Source organism: Xiphophorus hellerii, chromosome 21, assembly GCF_003331165.1.
Source record: "Xiphophorus hellerii strain 12219 chromosome 21, Xiphophorus_hellerii-4.1, whole genome shotgun sequence".
NCBI lineage: Eukaryota > Metazoa > Chordata > Actinopteri > Cyprinodontiformes > Poeciliidae > Xiphophorus > Xiphophorus hellerii.
Window position 1 is genome coordinate 25594025 of NC_045692.1, and position 16295 is coordinate 25610319.

At 41.3% G+C, this 16295-nt stretch overlaps 1 protein-coding gene and 1 long non-coding RNA gene across 8 annotated transcripts in view; both read right to left on the bottom strand.

The window, feature by feature from the left end:
* LOC116712186 (uncharacterized) overlaps positions 1–1400 on the bottom strand; it is a 3710-nt gene extending 2310 nt beyond the window's left edge. Inside the window, exon 1 of the long non-coding RNA XR_004337453.1 lies at positions 647–1400. This is a non-coding gene — a long non-coding RNA (uncharacterized LOC116712186). The remainder of the gene's footprint in view (positions 1–646) is intronic.
* Positions 1–16295, bottom strand: part of LOC116712074 (NACHT, LRR and PYD domains-containing protein 3-like) — a 1065068-nt gene that overhangs the window by 809469 nt on the left and 239304 nt on the right. The window lies entirely within an intron of this gene.

Genomic DNA, 16295 nt, shown 5'->3' on the forward strand with positions numbered 1-16295 from the left:
GCTTGTTTATAAAGATTATTGACACGTTCAATAAAAAAGGTCAAACTTTCTTTGTCATGTTGATTAAATGCATAAAAACTGAAAATCGGCCCAATAAACAGCATTATAGCTGATTGTTTTAATTTTACCTAATATATCAGTGAAACAGTCCTAAATAAGCAAACACACACACACACACACACACACACTCACAGAAAGACAGGCAGACAGATAACATGGTTACGTCACTAATCCAATCACAGCCTTTCACTTCCCCGTTCAGATTAATGGCCGCTCCGCCTAACGATGATCCACTGTGGATCCTCAACACGCTGACAGGAAACGACTCAGTTCACTCAGAAACGATTCACTTAACTTCACATTCTGAAGAGAAACCAGGTATTTACATACAGCCGTGGTAAATTTGTTATCTTCTTTGTAACTTATGAAACTGATGATATTTTAATAAATCAAAGTATTCTAATCTTTGTTGAAATGAATCTGTGAATCTCTGTTCGTGTCTCTTTTGTCCGTTTGGCTACATCAGCCGGGCAGCGCTCGCTGTTCTTAGCAAATGTCAGAAACAGAAACACTGTTACTAAAGGAAAACACTTTGTTTCATATCTAAAAAATATATTTAAGAAGATTTAATTTGTAAAAATCTCACCCTGTGCTGAAGGGATGAGTTCGACTGGAGGGCCAAACAAAATCATCCGGATGTCCCCATATGGCCCCCGGGCCACACTTTGGACATCCCTGGCTAACAGGAGATTAACCTGGGCTTTATGGATGAGAAGAAACCAAGAAGGAAACATGGAGGAAACAGAATGACCAGAGTTCAAAGTTAGAAGGTTAGAATGGTCTAGTCAAAGTCCAGGCCTGAAACCGACTGACAGTCTATATGAAAAGACTTTTCAGATTCTGCTTCACATCTGGTTGTCATGTCAGCAGAACTGCTCTTTATATTTTCATAAAGTAAACAAACGAAACAAAAAGCAGCAGAAAAACAAAGATCTTCTCTTTCGGCGCGTCCCACTCCAAACCTGTTCCTCTGCCGGAGCTGATTTGGGTTTTCTAATGAGCCGCTTTGCATGTTTTCAGCTCATCACTGCGGCTCTGCGTGCGTTCACCCAGTCACCAACGGCGCAGCTGCAGAAACGCCGATCAGACGCTCAGTTTGGGATTCTGAATCTGCTTCACAGTTTCAGGAAACAAAAGCAAAGAAACTTTTCCTTCGCATCCTGAGATCCAGAGAGGCAGAGGAGCGAGTGTGATGTTATTTATTGGACTGTAACCATGGAGCTGTTGCCGAGGAACGGCCCATCGCACACAAAAGGGTGGATTCATCCATTCATCCAGGGGAGTTAAAGAAGAGGAGGAAGAGGAGGAGAGGAGGAGGAGAGGAGAGGAGAGGAGGAGAAGGAGAGGAAGAGAGGAGAAGAGGAAGAAGAGGAGGAGGAAGAGGAGGAGAGGCATCCTGCGCTGCTGCTTTCCCAACCCAGCGGCTGCACAGTTGACACAGTTGTTGTTGATGAAACTTTACACACCCCGCCTCTTCCTCCTCCTCCTCCTCTTCCTCCTCCTCCTCCTCTTCCTCCTCCTCCTCCTCTTCCTCCTCCTCCATTGGAGCGCTGTCCGGACAGGCAGGCAGTCACATGAAGCCAACACCTGTCGGCGGTGTGGGGGATGAAGAGCACATGCTGCTGCTGCTGCTGCCGGCCAGCAACAGCAACACATGTTCTACTGACCGACCCGGCCTGGCCCGACCCGGCCCGGTTCGGCCCGGCGTCCTCCAGCGCAGCACAACCCAGCCGCAGCAAACTGCAACCAGACATGTGCTCTGCAGAAAGAGGAGGAGGGGGAGGGAGCAGCAGGCGGGGAGAAAAACCGGTTTCCAATAGAGACGGATGATTTGTAGGTAACAGTTGTTTGCCTTGCAGCCTGAGAGCGGCGGGCCGGAGAACCGGATCAGGATCAGCAACCGGGCCGCACTGATCCACACCTGCTGAGGCACAAACTCCAGGTTACAGCTGCAGCACAAAAACCTGGAAACAGGTCAAAACCGCAGCACAAAAACTTTTAAAACAGGTCAAAACCGCAGCACAAAAGAACAGAAAACATGCTCAAAGCAAAGCACAAAAAACCCTGGAAACAGGTTAAAATGGCAGCACAAAAACTTTCAAAACAGGTTAAAACTGCAGCACAAAAACTTTCAAAACAGGTTAAAACTGCAGCACAAAAACTTTCAAAACAGGTTAAAACTGCAGCACAAAAAAAGAACAGAAAACATGCTCAAACTGCAGCACTAAGCCCCTGGGTAAAGCTGCAGCACAAACACCATGAAAACATGTCAGAATTGCAGCAACAGGGGCGTGCCGTGGTGGCGTAGCGGTTAGCGCGACCCGTATTTGGAGGCCTTGAGTCCTTGACGCAGCCGTCGCGGGTTCGACTCCCGGACCCGACGACATTTGCCGCATGTCTTCCCCGTCTGCTGTCATATCAGGGACACTAGAGCCACAAAAGACCCTGGAGGGGTAAAAAAAAAAAAATTGCAGGAACTTGAATCGGTTTTTGCTGCTGCATCATGTAAACCTTCACCTGAATCATCGACCTGCTGATTCTGGTTTGATCTGAAACTTTGTGGTTGTTACGGCTCGTCTCTGTGCATCGCCCCCTGCTGGACGGAACCGGCGTCTTTCTACATCCTCAGATCAGAGACAGATGGATAGAGAGAGAGAGAGAGAGAGAGAAAGATAGATTAAGGTTATGTCGTTCTAACAGCAGAGCTCTCACATGAGGAAAGGTTAGGTTAAGGATGTCCAAAGTGTGGCTCAGGGGCCTTTTGTGGCCCTCTGGATGACTCTGTTTGGCCCCTCAGGTCACAAATCTTCAGTATTTTTCATTTATTTACAACATTTCTGTTTTCATTTACTACACTTTGCCAGAAAACAACAAATGTTGCCAGACTTTTGTTGCCAAACAAGGACAATGACCCTAAGTTCCTAAAAAAAAAAACCAAATCTGTGATTTAATACAACAATGATTGATCAACAATGACTCAGATTCCACTATTACAAAATTCAGACTTTATTAAAATCTTGTCAATGTTGTTTTTTATGTTTTAATATAACAATATTTAGATAAATTTGGCGCTAATGGCCGACAGTTTTGACACCTCTGGGTTACCCTAGATGGGTGACGGTTCCGTTCCGGTCCTCGCAGCTCCAGAAAAACCCCGTGTGTGTTTGAGTCGGGACCTGGAACGACCGGTTTTTGTGATGCTGATGCGTCAGATTCCGTTGCCATGACGTCGACTCACCTGTGGCTGCAGGGGGGGGGGGGGAGCGGGGGCGCCGCCGACTAAAACTCACACAGTAAGGCAGACAGACAGAAACTCGAGGAAAAACACCCGATGTTTCGGCTTGTTTCGGCTTGTTTCGGTTTGTTTCGGTTGTTTTGAGTTTAACATCAAACTTCGGTTCTGGACCAGCAGGTCCAAACTGGAGTCAAGATGGCTGCTCGGATGGAAAGACATCAGAAGCTGCTGATGATCAGGAGAAACCAAACAACAAATGAGTCTGGAGTTTACCGGACTGAAGGTTACTGGGAGGGGAAGAGCGCTGCCTCCCTCTAGTGGCCGGCTGACCTTACTGCAGCTTCCTGATCAAAAACAACCAGCAGAAACGGGTCAAAGGTCACCTATTGGAGAAAAGCCACTGGAGGCTGAGATAAAGAATCAGCTGTTTTAAATAAAGTTGGTTAATTTGGTCGTTTTTATGTAATAAACTGATTTTCCACCACAGAATGAATTAAAATACCAGTGATGTTGGTTTGGATCTATTTCCTTGTCATTAAATTGTAAATCATGTTTTTTCTTTTCATTTTCATTTTGCATATTCAACATCCTGCGTTTTGTGCAAAAGTTTTATATTTTTCTTTATTTAAAATCCTAAAACAGAAATAAAATGTCCTGAAGTAGATCAAGACTTTTGTCTTTTTTAAGGCCATGTAACATTTGTTGCACTACAGAAGTTTGATTTAGCTGTTCTGAAGGCATGTATAACCTGAAGGCCGTTGTAGTAACTCAATACTCCGAGGTTTAAAATGTTTCTGTGCAAAATCCAATAAATGTTAAAGATCAGTGAGACATTCAGTGATTTTGAAATGCTTTATTTGTTAGTACACAGTGTCATTATTGTTATGAAAACAGGAAAAAGGATAAAATCACATTTGATTTGGTCAAAAATCGTAAAACTTCACGAACAGGTTCAGTTTCCAGACAGAAAGGAACAAATTTTGTCTAAAAGTTTAATACAATAAATCAGTAATTAATTAGAAATTAGATGCGTTAGTCAAGTTTTCTCTGAAATTAAAGACAAAAATGGGAATTTTAATTCTTTTAATTTTAAATGTCATTAAATGAGCAAAAGATAAAATTACAGAACAGTGAAGTTTTATAGAAGAATCACACTGATATGAAATGAATTAAAAACTGAAAACCTTTTAGTTGTAACATAAAGTCACTCTAATCAAAATTAACCACCTTGTCTCAACTATTGTGTTTTTTTAGTGACACTTTTAGCTGATAATATTTAAATGCATCTAAATTGTCTTAATGTGGAAATAAAGAAGAGGACGTATAGGAGGACATTTTGTGTTTCTTTACAATAAAACAAACTTTTCAAAGTTTAACTTTTAATTTCTGGTCCTGCAAATTAAAAATATCTTCATTCTTAATTAATTTCAGACTCTGTCCAACTTGTATCTTATTCTGAAATCCTCATCCAGGATTTATTCAAATTTAATTTAGAATTTACATAATTTTCCATCTGAAGATTCTTTCATTTATACTAAATTAATCCTTCAGATTTATATTTTTGGTCTTCAGAGAGCGATTATAGCTGATGAATTATCTGAACATGTTGATACTGGAAACACTGATCCTCAATATGAAGTTTGATTTATGCATTTTGTTGATTTTAGAATAATTTCAAATGATTTCAAGACAGAAAAATGACCCTGATGGATGTAACTTGTAGAATTTGTCGTTTCTTCTCACTGGATGAAAGGACAAAGGTCACGGCATGACCTTGACTTCCACCATTGCCGTCATCTAAAAGGAAACACAGCAATCAGTTTCACAGACAATTAGCATCAAGATGCTAATGGTACAACAATCTGATTTTTAGGCTTTTAATGTCAAATTTAAGGTAAAATCTCCAGTTGGTGTTTCTAATGTATAGAGAAGATTTTTCTCAAGACACTTAGCAGAAATAAAAACGTTTTGTTTTCCTCTCGTAGCTAAAACTTCATCAGATCTCAGCATTTTCCTCAGGTTATAGCAAATATTTTAGACTTTTGATAAAAGATTGTTGGATTTACCAAATTCAGTGTCAATTTTATCCTCATAAAAACAAACTTTGCCAAAACTTTAGCTTTGCTATGTTTTTGGTAGCTAGGTTAGTTTGACATTTATAACTTTTAGCTAATATTTTATCTTATTTTTTAAAAGTCTTTTTAGTATTGAGCTACAGTATCTTAAACTGTTGTTATTGGATTTTTGCACATTTAGTAGGCTAATGCTAATGACTTAGCAAGCAGTAACCACTTTAGCTAATGCTAAGCTAACATTTATTGCTGTAAACTGATAAATCTTGTGATAAATTAATGTAGTTTTAACCTATATCTACACAAAACTAAACAGTTTAAGTTTAGAATTTCATCTCTAAATACTTATTTTTTTCTAAATCGAGAAAATGTGAACCATTTTAACCATTTAGCTAACGTTTAGCTAATGTGTGGGCTGCTAAATCTATTTCATAATATGCCGGCGGATCAACTTTCAGCTGCAGTTTAATAAAAATTTAAGTTGTTATCTACTTAACTTTGCCTTTTTTAAGTTAATGATGACAATAAATAATTTTAGCCAATAAATCCATAATAGGTAACTTTTTCAATTTAGCTACAGTTTATTGCTAACAGGCTAGCAAAACCCCATAATCTTTGGTAGTTTAAAATTTTGGCTAATATTTTATTTGCTACATTTTATTTTTACATACTTCTTTTTAACCTCATCTGGCTGTAAAACTAATGTTGAAGTTTGATGTTGAGCGAGCCGTTGTGGCGTTTACATCGGGCAGGTTGTCGCAGTCCAGCAGGAGCAGGAGCGTCTGGAGTCCCGGCTTCGTCGGTTTGAACCCGACCTTGCGGGATATTTGGCTCATAGGAGGAATCGTCCTGGGAGAAAACATGTTTTAAATATAAAGCACAGGAAGCTGCAGGTGAGGCAGGTGAACCGGGTTTACCTGTAGTTGTAGACCTGAGTCTCCAGCAGCCCGGCTCCCTCCATGGCCAGCTTGGCGCCGGTGAGGGGGAAGCCCATGGTGTTGGTGAAGGAAACCATGACATACATGTCACGATTCACTTGAGGCTGCCCACTCAGCTGGATACAGGTGCACACAACAACAAATCAGTGTAAAATCTTCAGACTATTGAAGGTTTCATGGACGTTCAGTCTGAGTTTTACCGTTATGTTCAGTGGTGGAAGCTTCAGGGCGATGGTCTTGACCTCTGACACTTCTACATCGTCGGTTTGTCCGGTCACAGTGACCTCCAGGCTGCTGTTAGAGTCCAGCTGAGAGACGTACTCCTGAGGCGGAAGCTCAAACACCTTAATGCTACCTGCAACAGAAACGCAGACATATCCAGAATGTCATGGGAATCCCTGTTTAAGGCCAGGGATCTGCAGCCAAAGCCACTCACTCTGGAAGGCGTCCAGATCAAGCCTGAAGTCCTCGACTTTCAGTGGATCTGATGCGACCACGCCGGTGTAGTAGGTGGGGCTGATCTCCATGTGAACTTTCACCGATTTCATCGTCTCACTTTGGTTGTAAAAAGTCACTGAAACCCTCAGAGGATCACCCACATAGCCCTGGACAGAGAGGGAAGAGGCGGCAGCACAGAGTTAAGGTCCTGTGTTGTACTTCGATCTGCAGAGGTCCGCCGGACACGACTGCCTTAAGATACTGGGTGCTACACAGAAAACCCCTCAGCAGGAAACAGCGTTCACATTGAACTGTATGTTAAAGATGAGAGTCTGTGCAACGAGTGGCCAATAGCCACCTGACTGCCACAAAGTGGCACAGGTGTGGGGTAGTGGAGAAGAAACAGAGTCAGGTTTCCAACTAGCTTAGAAAACTAGCTAGCATCCATTTGGATTGTGGAAAACGAAGGAATTTGTCTGAGAAATGTAGTCCTTCAGTATGTTGGACCATGAAATCTCAACCATCTGTACATGACGGCCTTACCTCACTCACTCCTTGGTTACCTAGCAACAACTTGTTATGTAACTTGCACAGCAGCAGTTTCATGTTACTCCAACATACTTCACTCCTCCAGGTCTGCATGTACTCACTGCCGACTCAAAGCGGATGTCCACCGGATGTAAACTTTTAGGACTGCGGACGCTGAGACGCATTGACTCACTCAGGAAACAGCGTTCACATTGAACCGGTTTGTATGCAACACCGAGCTGATAATGGCCTGGTGGTGATGGAACGGGGTTGACGACCCAACCAGCCCATCAAACTCACTAGTTTGTAGACCATTGGTAGACTAGACGCTTCACTGGTCTCTCGTGGTCAAAAAGTGAAGTTTTTGATTTACCGGTCAGTCTATGTTTCTACCTCATCTATGGTCATGAGATTTGGGTAGAAACTAAAAGAACGAGATGATGGATAGAAGCGGCTGAAATGAGAGTGTCTGGACTCTCCCTTAGAGACAGACGCTCAGCCATCCAGGATGGACTCAGAGTAGAGCCGCTGGTTCTTCATGTTGACAGGAACCAGTTCAACCTGTCAAATCTCCTGTTTTAGTCAGAAAATTACCATATTTTACCTCTCTGTCCCGCCGTGCTCCAGTATTTCCCTTAAGTTTCCTGTACTATAGTAATTACGTTGCACTACCCTTGGTAAGTTGTATCCGTGATGTCGTACAACTCAAAGCCTTATCTCTAGGATGGATGGATGGATGGATGGATGGTTTCCTTACCGCTTGAGCTGAAATCTGGATGGACAGCTTGGAAGCAGGAAAGTCGGAGTTGTCTCTCGAACATCCGTACTGCTCAGCCAGAGCCATGGTCTGCTGATCTGCCAGACTTCCTGCAGATTCAGATTTTCTCCATTCACCTTCCTGTGCTAATCTTGGTAACTTTGATCACATGACATATAAAGCAGTTTAAAATGACCTTCTGGATGCTTATAGGTCCCTGTGATGTCCTCAGGTCCCCAGCCGCTCAGTGACTTGGTGTAAATGAGCTTTCCAACATAAGTGGTGTCCACCTTGAATGGAGTCATATTGCCATACTTGTCACTCTTCATGTGGATCAGGTCACTGTTCACCTAGAGGACAGTCAGCTTATTACTCTACTGATTTATCTGATGACTCAGGTTTAACGTCGATCTCCTTCCAGTCTGACCTCAGCAAAGACGAAGCCGCAGTCGAAGGGGTGACACAGCTCACCGTCCCTGATGGCGATGACAGGCGCCGGACCGCAACGGAAATATCCTGGAACACAGCGAGACACGGTTGGGATAATCGGTGCTTCCTGTGGGTCTGGGATGTTTCTGTTGTTCCGCCTCACCGTCGTTGGTCTCCTGCGGAGTCGCATCCACCACCTGCCATCCGGAGTACTTCTGTGTAAGATCGACTCGCTTCATGAACGCCTCGTTCCAACAGTGGAAGTTCCTGCACAGAACCAACTCAGTGACTGTTGTTGGCCATAAACGGTCAGCCTTGACGGCCGTGGCGGTCACTGACAACCCAAAAGGTTTAAAAACCCTAAAAACAGGTTAAGTTTGTTCCTCGGAACCGGTATCGTGCGGAGCGTTTGGACCAACCAGATGGAGTCCTGGGTGTTGTGTCTGTCAGGCGTGCCGTCCGGCTTGAAGATGAGTTCGGTCTTCAGGTTGCCCGTGTTGTCGTGGGCTGAGTTGAAGTTGGTGATGACTCTTGATGGGATCCCAAGGCATCGCAGGACTGCAGACAGACAAACAGTTTAGCATCAAATATTCATTTCTGTTCAAACTTTAACACTTTAGCTCAGACAATAGACAAGAAATATAAACTACTTTTCTCCATACTGTTTTCTATCCTCTGATTTCAGCAGCATCATAAGCTGCTAATCTCATTTTAACATTTTAGCAGATCCTCTGAGACATTTTTACACTTAAACAACAAACTTTATCAGAAATCTACTTTTTGCAAATACTCCAACTCTTTTACCCAGAAGCTTTTCGTCTTTTAAACAACCAGCTTACCCTTCCAGCTAACGTCTCATGTATTAACCCTGTCACCTCTTGCTTTTGCAAACATCTAGTTGGTATTTTTAAATGTCAAGTTTTTACATTTAGCAAACATTCCAGCTGTTAAACTCACAGCTGTTAGTCTTTTAATGCTGGTTAGCTTTTGCTCAATCAGAGCAATGCTTTCGATTGCTTTTCTCATTTGGCCAAACATTTATCAAACATGGTAGCTATAAAAATTCAAATTATTCAAATAGTAGCTATTACCAGATAATATTACCCATAGCATTTATTTATTTAGGCAATGTTCCAGCTCGAAAACCAATTTTGACTGAAATCTCAAACAACAAATCAAATTCTAGCCATAAAAGTGTTTTTACAGTGTGCTGCAGTGTAGTTTTTTACAGTGCGTCTTACAGGTGTTGAGGACGCCGGCGTAGACCCAGCACTGAGCAAACGACACCGGCGCTCCGGAGGTGTGGTACTTCTGCAGGATGCTGGCGCTTCCTGTCCAGGTGGTTGGCGGCGTCCCCATGGAGAAGTCATCGCTCCAGTTCCCAATCAACACGCCGTTGTCATCCTGGGAGTTGATCTAGAGGTCAAAGGTCAGGGAAATAGGTTTAGTTTACAGGTTGAGACAGAAAACCAACAAAAAAATTAAATTTAATGCTTGTTTTGTGGATTCTGAATGAAGTTGTTGGTGTAAATAAAACCTGGTTAAGATTCAAAAACAGAATCGTCTCACCAAAGCAGATGCAGTGCGAACCATTTTCACCACGTCACCGCGGTTATGAATCGGCATCCTGCAGGCGTCCATGATGTAAATACAGGCGTCCAGAATGCCTTCCTCAAACTGCAACAACAAACTGCAAAGGTTAACGGCAGGTTCAGGCGGATCTGTGCTCTGTTGGTTCAGACGTCGGCCTACCTGTCCGTACACCCAGCCTCGCTCGGTCACTTGGTCCGATGTGCCCATATAAATCAGACCAGTTGAGTTCAGAACGTACTCAGAGCGTCCGGCGTCATCCGGGTAGAAAACATCATCATCTGCAAACATGATCAGAAACTGACTCACACCGGCCCAATCAAACGCCACTCAGATGTTGTTTAGTGACAACTTGTTTACTCACAAAACAAGAAGTTCTTTCAAATAATTGTGGTTAATATAAAATGAAAAGAGAGAAAGTAAAATAAATAAACTATTTTCTTCAGGTTTGCTATCAGATGTTGAACCTAAAGAAGCTTTTAACCTTTGGAAACAGGAAATTCCCACAGTGAGCTCATTATTTCGGTGTACCTGGATTCCAGGGGTTGAACAGCAGGTAAAAGTTGGTGTTGGGGTCCTTCTCGGTCCGCTGCATCCCGTTTCCCATGGCGACGGCCACGTACATCCGGTACAAGCCCACGATGGCCTTGGAGCTCGCCGTGACGCCGAGGGAAACGACCGTATCTCGAGCTTCGACAATCTGACCGGCCCAGACCGCACCAGAATGGTTACCGAAGTTCACCACCACCAGGGACTCCTTGTTGGCCGCAGGGTCGGCGCCTGGAGGACAGAAATAAAATTCACACGAGACCCAGGAAGAGAAACATTCTGAACAAAATGACACGAGCGTCCTCCAATAGCAGCTTGATTCTTTTAGCACTGAGTTCAATCAACATGACTCGTCTTTAAGGTCGGAGTTTTGGAGAATGTTGTTTTGTCAGAAACGCTGATACTGTCTTCACTCCACAGTCTTAATGTTTTCAGTGTTAGGAAGTCGATGCGACTTTCCCATGTCAATGTTACTGTTTCTGATTTTCCAGTAGATTGTAAACCGATCCTCCGTTTGGGAAAGGAGGGATAAATCTTTGTGCCACTGAATATACGCTTTGAATAAAAACATATATTTTGCATGAACTCTGTGAGATTTCTCCATCTGCAGACATTTTTTATAAAACAGTTGAAGCCTGTAAGGCAGCAGAACTGGGATTAGCAATCTGGTTATCAGGTTTGTGGATGAAACCATCTGGTCTTGGACCTGCATTACTAATATTGCAGTTCTATGTTTATATAGTCCAGGTTGTCTCTTCAAAATAAGAGTCTGGGTACTAAAAGACTTGCAGTGAACACATTGGTCTTTTTGCCCCCTTATTGGGTGGGAACACTTTTAATCTGAAGCTGGATTAACTGAGTTTAGAACCATCAACCAAAGAGTGACGTCGTTCTTAAAGCAGCAAAACACACATTGCTGTTCTCTAGCAAAGAGAAGAAGACGAGGCCAAAGGTCAACAGCTCAATGAAACCAAAACACTTCTGGCAAAGTCAGCAGATACTTTATACACAAGGAAACCAACCAATCAGAGCCAAGATCAGGCCTGAAACTCACCAATCAGAAACTCCAGCTGGAAGTCGTCCTGTAGCGTCACCGGTCGGTTGAAGGAAACGTCGATGATGAACTGCTGGCCGCGGCGCACCACCAGGACGTCGGTCATGTACTCGCCGGTGTAGTGATGCGCCGCATTGGCCTCCTTCCGCATGTCGACGCCCACCACCGACAGCGCGTCTGACGCAGGCGGACATTTTGTTTTTAGTGATTCAGCTCGTTCTGGCAGCAATAAATCATTGGAAAACGAATCCTACCAACTCCAGGTTGAGCCGATTTTGGAATGAGATCGGTTTCTCCGTGGAAAGGCTCGAACTCACGGAAGTCATCGTGATCAATGTGAAGGTTTTTATTCGGCACCTAAAAGAGAAACAGAAACAAAGAGAAATGTTGTTTAACTTATACACTTTAATAATAATGATAATAACGTTCATGTTGGGATGTTTACCCGACTCGCGTAGCGAAAACTTTTTTTCATCGTGGAAAATCTTCGTGTGAAATCAGGTCTGATAAAAAAGAGGAAAGATCTGAGATGTTATAAAACATAAAAAAGTTTTTATTCTTCGTCTGAATGTGGAAACGTTTTGTCTTCAAAAGACAAACACATCGTTACTGAAAACCTAAAAGCAGAGGAAAGAATGAGGCAGCAGAAAATGCTAGAACTCGCTGAGTCACTGGTTGCCATGGTGACTCCCGCTCCTTTCAGGCCAGCAGTTTGTTTAAAATGAATATTTTAAATGAAATATTAAAAACTAGAAGAATGTTGTTGAATGTTGCAAACATATTTTTATATTTAAATCTGATTTTCCTTCATTTATTACTAGAATTGATTTGAACAATTACTAGATTTTATTCATTTTGTTTAGTAGTTTTAAGTGGGAATCTTTATTACTAAACCTTTGTGAAACACATTTATTTTACCAATAAAACCTTAACTGATTTATTATTTCTTCATGAATTGAACTTTCACCTCTGATCTGAACAATATCATTAATAACTCAGTTTCTGTCCAGAATAACTAATAAAATCATATTTTTACGTTTAAAGAACATAAAATACAAATTTAAATCTTCAACTTTTATATTTCAGGACCAGTTTGTTTTCTAGAGTCACGTTTCTTCCTCCAGATTTACATAATTGATTATTTTACCATAAAAAGTTGAATCATTCAAATAAAATAAAAGTATTTCAGTAAAGTTTTTCATCTTTCTGCTGAATTTTCTCTGAATGGTTTTGCTGATTAAATGGTTCTGCAGTTGGAGACTCACCGTCCAGACGGAGACGCGTCGGCCCGACCCGGTTCTGATCCGATCGGCGCAGCATCACTTTTTATTCACTCTCACCACTTCCTGTTTTCATAAAGCCGCTCCAGAGTTTCCTCTCCTTCTGAGGACCGACACTTAAAACCAACAAACCTTTCATTTAAATTATATAAATGAAAATGTTTGTGTTAAACAAACATTTTTATTTATATGATCAGTTTTTACTTCTAATGAATCTAAATTATTGTTGGAATTTTGTCCACTTCTTGTTTTTAATTCAAATGAATGAATTTCTGACATCATTTGAGGAAAATCCTCAGGAAACAGGAAGTTTGTCCGACTGAAGGTGACCTTGACCTTGACCTTGACCTTGACCTCTGCTGCATTTTCCATCAGCGTTTTATACAAACTCTGCAAAATTAAAGGATTTATACAATAAATAAAATATTCAGAGAGAAGTTCATTATTTTTCTACAGAAAGTCTAAAATAAAATAAATTTAAATGTGTTTAACTTGATCTGTTTTATAACATTAATATTAAATCATTAAAACAAACTGGAACTGATTAATTTATATTTTGAAGCACATCAAACGGTTTCAGGATGAATTCACGTTTTCACATCCGATGGCTGCCATCTTGGATTTTAGGATTTATTTTATGGATTATTTTTATGAATAAATAAAAAAACAGAAGCACCAAATGGTTCAGAGAACCGTCTACCGGCTGTTCTGCAACAAATATTAATAATGAATGACTTTTTATTTATTACACTGCAAAAATACAAAACCCTACCAAGTATTTTTATCTAGTTTCTGGTTCAAATATCTTAATAAATCATTTCATGAACCTGTAGTTTGTTTTAAGTCAATATTTGAATATTAAAATAAAATTCCTAATTCCACTGGCAGAAAAATGTCAGGTTATAAATGAAGAAAAGTATTTTTATCAATATTTAAGAATATTGACTTTTAAAAAGCTGCAATTTCTTTTTGAAAAGTGACTGTAAACCAGTTTTGGTTGATTTCTCTGATATTTGCATCAGAATCTAGATCAACTAAAACTTGTTAAGGTTTTGTGTTTTTGCAGTGCATTCTGCTGCCAGGCACCAAGAAGGTTTTGGGTTCAAATACTGAAATAATTTTGGTCAGAGGTTCTCAACATGGGGGTCGTGAGCCAAACGGGGGACAGAGATTCTGCAGGGGGGTCAGGATATTTCAGATTTTTCAAATATTTTTGTATATTTTTTAATCTAAAGTTAAAATCATCCAACTTGTAAAAACTGATGAAATGAAAATAAAGTATTTCAGTCAGAATTTAACACATTCAGTGAACAGAAATTTGTTCATTCTGGTAAAATTCTGCATTTTATGTAAAATATCACAATATAAAGCATTAACTTTGATTTTCTAGTTTATTTTTTTAATTAAAATGTTAATTAGGCTGAAACCCTGGATTGGTCCAAATGATTCATATCAAATCTGAGTTTTATTTACTAAAGTCAGGAACATTTCATAAGGATAATAATGGATTTATTTGCCCATTAAAGCAGATATTAATCGTCTCGGTCAGTTTGTGACGTTTGGGGAAGTAAAGTTCCTCCAGAACGTTCTCGGGTCGCAGCGACCCGTTTCTCTGGTCGTGTTTGGAGAAGCTGCAGATTCTACAGAATGAAAATCTGCTGACTCGGGGTTTGTTTCCTCGGGTCGCTGCGACTCGCTGCTGCTCATCGCTTCCTGTTTTCTCCAAAAGTTTCTCCAGATTAAATTGTCCGACAGATTAAAGCTCCAGGTTTTATGTTCAGGTTGATGAACAAGCAGAGAGAACGGGTTTAAAGGGAAACTCAACCAGTTCATTCATGAACTGATGTTCTCAGATGTTTATCAAAGAAAAAAGGAGAAAGTTTTGAGGCAGACATGTTATTCAGGTCATCTTACAAAATGAGTAATTTGAATGTCGTTTATCAGTTTCATAGTTCATAATCAGCTTTTCCATAAATGCAGTGATTCAGTTTGTGTTTCATAAACACTTCAAGGAATGTGAACAAGATTCCTAATGAACCTGTTAAAGTTTATAAATGTTTACTTCGGAAAAAACAGAAAAGCTTTGCGTTTTAAAACATAAGCAAAGGCTCCTGCATATACATTTCCTCACCAGCAGAGGGCGGTGTTGGCTGGTAAAACAAACTGAATCCGTCATAAAACTCAATAAAAATAACTTTTTATCTTATTAGTTTAGTTTTTAGTGAATCAGGAGAAGAATTGATCATATCAGACAGAAGAGGATAAAAAAACGGTTCAAGATTTAAATAAAAACAGGAAAAATAACTGGAGGCAGAAGTTCCTGCAGTTCCTGTTGTTCACCAGCAGAGGTCACTGATGTCCCCAGTAGCCACACGTGGGGCAGGAGGTGAGAGAGTCTGTCCAGCTGTGTGCCGGCTTCTGATTGGACAGATGGTCCAACGGTAAAAGTCTGGAGACAAGGTCAAGCAGAGACATCACACCTGGTGGGCTGCGTGGCCGTGCGGCGTTTGGACCCACGCAGATCCACGCAGACACCAAAACAGATAAAAAATGATTTATTTTAAGTTTCTGTGAGAAGGATGTATCTGAGAGAAGCTCTCTCTCTCTCTCTCTCTGTGTGTGTGTGTGTGTGTGTGTGTGTGTGTGTGTGTGTGTGTGTGTTCTCCTGCTGCAGCGCCGCATCACCTCAGGAAAATATGTGCGTTAATATGCAGCAGAGCTCCGGATTGTTTCAGATTCTGCTGACGTCAGCAGGAGGAGGAGAGACCCCCTCGTTGTGTGTGTGACTCAAACACCCCCCCCCCCACACACACACACACTCGTCTCCCTGAGTGGGTGTGTGTGAGAGATCCTCGGTCATTCATTATTTCCAGTTTTTCTCTAATCTCCGGTTTGTTTCGCTTCACATCCGGTTTAAATTTAATCCAATGAACTGAAATGAGGGGAAAAGATCTTCAGGGTCTGAATGGAAACTTTATTCCAGATCCAAACAGCTTCGGTACATTACAGACTTACAGACTTACAGACTTTCCTGCTTGGAGGAAAACATAAAGAAAGCGTGTAGTACCACCAGCTGCCAGTGGGGGCGCTGTTTCATAAGATGAGCTCGGATCGTTTTTAAGGTTTGAATAAAAACCTGTTTTCTTCACTGATTAATAAATGTCATATTTCCATCTGTCCTTCCAGGAATTTAACTGCAGCAGATAATTTCTCTGTTTTTACACTTTATTATTATTAATTTTATTAATTTTATGTCACGTTTCACATCCAGCAGCCTGGGCCGGCCCAACGTTGTTTGGGGCCTGGAGCAGAATGTGACAGGGGCCCCTGTTAATTAAGATCATCAGTATTTCAGTACAGATGAT